We start from the raw sequence: 5,691 nt of genomic DNA, 5'->3' as shown, positions 1-5,691 counted from the left end.
GAGGGGCTACGCTTTAGGACACAAGGGAGTACTAACTGCTGGAGAATAATATATAAGCATCTGGCAAGCCCTGTTCAAATAGCAGCCAGTTCGTTCGCTGAGCTCCCCAATGTAACCCGAGCAGGGGTGTCCCTCCAGGCACCAAATAGTACTGGAGGTGGGTCAGTGCTGCTCCAGCTCCCACGTCACCCTTAGTGTTAATGGATAGTGCTGGTGTGGACACCTTGAGAAATCCCCCTTGCTCACTTGGCTTCTCCCTTCCAGGTCAGCGTAGGTCCTGAAGGCCTTGATGACCTTTGGTCACCCCTTCAAATTCCCCACTCATCCGGGGATAAGGTTGGCTTCTGTATGACCATATGTGAAGATTCTTTATATCTTATTCCTTTACCACTCTGCCTTTTGATTCTCAACATTTTCTGCTCTCAGAAAGCCCACTTCCCACAGACAAAAGCTTTGGGCTTTCTAACACAGACTTAAATAAGCCCATTCTAGAAGCCAAAAGCTGACCACTGATTGTTTCTCTCTGTCACAAAAATCTAAAGCAGCCCAAAGGAATGGATTCTTCCAACTGACCAAGGAGAGCATCACCTACCAGAATGTGTGGAAAATCAAAGGACACTAATCAGTAGTTTTCCAGCAGTACTAACATTCTTATTCAATGTTCTGCCTCCCTTTTCAGATGGTAAGGTCCTCGGGATAAGTCATGTCTTATTTCTCTTTAGAGCTTCCACCCTGGTACAGTATCAGACATCTACAGGTGTCCCCCTTTTTTTGTGAGTTATTAAAATCATAGAAATTATATAGAGAAATAGAAATTATAAAGATGTCTTGATGTGAACAGGATTTTAAAAATTATTGTATACCTATTTAGAGCAAGCTGTCAAGGGGAAACAGATTTGTCTGTATCCTTCCATCCCATGGTTTTGATTGGCGCACTTACCCTCTTTAATTCTTCTCAAAGGAAGGTCCTATTTGCAAATGAGTATGAGACTGGGACCCTATTGTCCACTCACCAAACTATTTCAGAAAAAAGTGAATAATCGCATCCTAGTCACTTCCTGTTATTTCCCAGGAAATGCTTGCTGGGTGAGCTTCTTGAAAGCACAGTGCAAAGCAGCCCCCAACTTGCACACCTCCTCAAACCCTCCGGATCTCTTCCCTATCCCACTTGCCAATCACCTCCCCTGATCTGGGTTTGGTTTAATTAGCAAGAGGGAACAGTTCCTTTTGCAATGTAATTTAAGGCTGAGAAAGAGAAAGTCTCTTGATATAAGGCACAGGAGATAAGGTAGCATAAGATTAATCACAAAAGATCTGATTTTATTTCATGGATTCTTTCACAGGCTAGACCTCCAAGGCAGTCCCTTCATCCTGCTTTTCTCACCTGGAGGACTCACACGAGGCAGAGTGACCACAGGTCTGGCAAAGAGCAGAAGCTAGGGACAGAGGCAGGGCAGTAAAGGGACAGAGGGAATAGGTGTGAATGGGGGTGGGGAGTGCCAGCCTGACCACCCTCTCTCCCTGGATAAGAGCCCTAGTGCCTTTCTATGTTACCTTTGTTTTCCACCCAGGAAGCAAAGTGAGACGATATTAGACGTATGCATTTCCAATTGTTTCTAATTTAATGAACTTCATTACTGTTTTGGGACTGTATGAATTGTGTACAAATAAGTACACTTACTTTCCCAGGCTCGTAGGCCTCTCACCAAGAAGAGTTTGAGTCATAGGTGGGGTGGGATCAACACAAGTCCCCTCAAGAAAGCCAGGCATTCTGAATCCACACCAATTTTGTGTGGCAAAGCTGTAGGCAAGGTGGGACGTACACGTGTTCTAGAGTCCCACAGACACCCACAACTTACTTGTTATGTGATACTGGGCAAAGTTCTGAAGATTCCCAAGTCTCCATTTGTCCACAAATAATAATGGCATCCTTCACAAAGTTGTTAGAAGAACTAATTAATGTATATTAAGTGCCCAGTACACAGCAGAATCCTCTCCCTATCAGCGAAGCAATTTGTAGCCGTACAGAAAAGCTCAGTGTTCTTCCAATTCAGAATTCTTGGCTGGGTGTTTCTTTGTCTAGCTTTTATTTTTTTTTTCTTTCTCACATAGTTTACTTTTAAGGTAAGGAGAAGTTGACAGCTTTATGAAAAAAAATCTGGGCATGAATTTTAATATTTAATTTACTTCCAAAATCCTTTAAAAAAAAGCCTTCTTTTTGTAGAAAAGTTACATTCACATTGTGGGAATGACTACCAATTCATATAGCAGATAAGTTTGTCTTTGTAGAAGTGGATAGGAATGTAAGTGTATTGAAATATTTGGACATTGTCACTGTGACAAAGAGATCACTTGAAATTCTCTTTATTAATGCGATGTCAATATTGTGATTTGAGTTTGATGCTATCTGGAAGGGGTGACATCTTTTGAGAAGGAAAAATGAGAGGGTCTTTTAGAGGAAAAGAAAACTTTTCTCGTTTGTTAAAATTGGTTTAATTATCAGTGTCAAGTGCTGATGTGAAAATAAATTTTAGTATCGTAGGTAAGATATGAATGCAACTGAACACGAAATCAGTATAACTCTTTTCTCCTTTTCACTATGTATGCTTTTGAGAATATTCCTCTCACTGAGGAAGTGGTGACTTTTTTAAATATAGCAAATAAAAAAAAAGAAGAACTGACATTAAGATCATGGTTTGTGAACTACAGAAACTTGCTAAGATGAAAAAACAAAAGCTATAAAAATCCCAACTGGTAAATTATTGGAGATTTCCCCAAAGGTATATCTACAAAGATATATCTATAAATATATTTGTGGTGGCACCATTTAAATTTGAAAGAAAATAGAAACAATCTTAAATTTCCAAATCTGGAAGATTAGTTAAACGGATTATGTTGTATGTCCATATGATAAGACACTATGCTGCAGCCAAAAATCATTTCATAAAATACTTGTAAAGAATGGTAAATATTTACATTAAGTTATAATTCATTCAGCAAAAAGTTTGTATGTGGTACCACAGTATCGACTTTACCAACTGGCACAGCCAGCAAATGGTCAGAGTTGTACAACTTCAGACTCCCCCGTGGCAAACTAGCAACCCAGTCACTTTCCTTGGTTCCCTCTTGATGTATGATGCAGTCTTGCAAGTTTTCTCGTATTTGTCCATGCAGCTCCCTGGCTGCCACCCCTGGACATCCCTGAAGGTCAGGTCTGAAGTGGTGGGTTCCCAGATGGCAGATCCTCCCCTCCCAGAGCCGAGGATCTGCAGTTCTTCATGAGCAGGCACTGCCTCCCCTGTGCTGGGGCCACTGGCAGTGGGTTGCTGGAGACCAGGCGTGGTTGGTAGTCGTGCCAAGTCTCTGAAGGCCAGTCAGAAATAGCAACTGCCCGAGTCACTTTTCCTAACAACAGAAATTGTGTTATGTTGCTCTCTTGCCAAAGGCCTGGGCAGGCTGCTAACTTTGCTTCTTCCTACACTTGTCTTTGGTGTGGGCTTCTGCCATTTGCCAAATCTGGGTGGATTCTGAAGTACAAAGGAAGGTACTCCTTGCACGGGTAATGTTCGGTCAGAGGCTCTACAGGGGAGCTGCCCGGGGACCCATGTTTACTAGTTCTGGAGTTCCTGTCCTCTATCGTCCAAGTGGGCCTTTTCCCTAGTGGCCCAGAATGACAAAGTCCTTGGCTCTGGTTGGGGGTCTACATCATCAGAGGGCATCCTCCTATTTGCCACAGTCATTATCATTTTCCTTTCAGATGCTCCTGGGACTTCTCTGCCACCGGGCTTCACTCTGGGCCTTTGACATACATCACATCTGTTTAAGTAACCTTGGACCACGGAGTGCAAGGTCTCTGGACTCAACGCCTCTTCTCTCTCCTAGTCTCTGGAAATGGGCAATCAAGTATCACAGGGGGCTGGACTGCGGTGGTGTCCTGAGGAGTTTACTTTAGTTCATCTTCTCAATTTTATTCTTTGCTCAGAGGTCGCTGTGTGAGTGCGTGCACATCAGTCCCTCAGACAAAGCTTCATCTTGTGTAAAATGCACAAGCCAGATCCACTGCTATCTTACACCCCCCACCCCACCCCGCACCCTGCTTCCTTATTTCCCTCTAGCTGTGGAAGGATATAAGGATACAATTTAGCTTATATTCTTTCATCTCTGGGTAGGCTTCATCCTGAACTCACTCATTCTAGTTCGGAAACACCTCACCACATTAGGCAGGGACATACGTGGAGATGACTTGTCTCTCATTTGCCCTCTGTATGTCCCAGCCCTACAATGAAAATTTTTCTCTTCTCCCGTAAAGAATCAAGTAGCCTATTTTTGTCCCTAGCCTAGATCAACTTGTCATGGGCTCTCCTCCATTCAAGGATAGAAAGAAGAACCCAGTACATGCTTAAATCGTCCTGGACTTTTGTGGTCCTGGCTCTCTAAAATGTGGAACCAGGACACCAAGGATGCTCATAATTAGGTCCCATGACCCTCGCTGTTATCGAACATCCAGGAAGAAAAATTTCAATCCTGTAGTGGCTCGTGTCTGCTGGAGGTTGAGGCTTACAAAAGACACGTTCTCAATTTCCTCCATCAGAGATCAGCAGAGGTTGAAAAGCTGCGTTAAGGACTCAGGGGGAAAAGAAGAGGAAGAAAGGATCAGAGGAAGGGAGGGGGAGGAAGGGAAGGAGAAAGAAGGCAAGGCAAGCCGAGGCAAGGAAGAGGAAAGGAAAATCAAGGAGCAGCCATCCTCCATCCCTGTAAAAAGCTGACATAAGATCAGAAATCTTCCCACAGAGAATCTTCTCCTCAAGGATAACAACCAGGTGTTTGATCCTTGAGGGGCCATACCCTACAAACGATATACTTAGAAAATCTACAGGACTGCCCTAGAAGAAGCCTATTTTTATTGAATTTATAACTCCACCAGCTAAACCTTTAATTCTGAATAATTAGGAATAACTTAGAATAACTCTTCAGACTAAGTCTAGATTACAAAAGGACAAAGGCAGAAGAATGGCTTACACTGAACAGAATCCTATTCCAGAAGAAAGCTTGAATATATATATTGAAATTGAAATACTTCTTATGGGAAGCAACTATCTCTGAAAATCGCTTGGAGTGCTGAATTTGATACAAACATACATTTATTGAATTAAAAAGGATATCTTTAGATTTCAGGGTCTCGAGAATGAAACTGTTAAAAAAATACTCAGCTGAAACCATGGACGTCAATTGGTAACATTACGAAATGTAAAGAGCTTGTGTTTGACTATTTTTGCTAGCAAGTATTAATGTGTTTCTAGCCAGGAAAACAGGATGACATTGCAAATATCTGTATAAGGCTAAAAACTACAGACGGTTCCAGACTTACGACGGCTTGACTTACAATTTTTCGACTTTACCATGGTGCGAAAGCAATACGGATTCAGTAGAAACTGTACTTCAAGTTTGGAGTTTTGGTCTTTTTCTGGGCTAGCCATATGTGGTTTACCAGGTTGCTGGGATGCTGGGCAGCGGCAGCCACAGCTCCTGTCCCTCAGCAGTTACAAGGGTCAACACCCGATACACTGACAATCATTTTGTTTCTCACTTCCAGGACTGTATTCAACAAATTACACAAAAATATTCAGCACTTTATTATAAAATAGGCTTTGTGTTAGATGATTTTGCTGAACTGCAGGCTAATGTAAGTGT

Source organism: Canis lupus, chromosome 37, assembly GCF_011100685.1.
Source record: "Canis lupus familiaris isolate Mischka breed German Shepherd chromosome 37, alternate assembly UU_Cfam_GSD_1.0, whole genome shotgun sequence".
Taxonomy (NCBI): Eukaryota; Metazoa; Chordata; class Mammalia; order Carnivora; family Canidae; genus Canis; species Canis lupus.
This window is presented reverse-complemented; position numbering follows the sequence as displayed.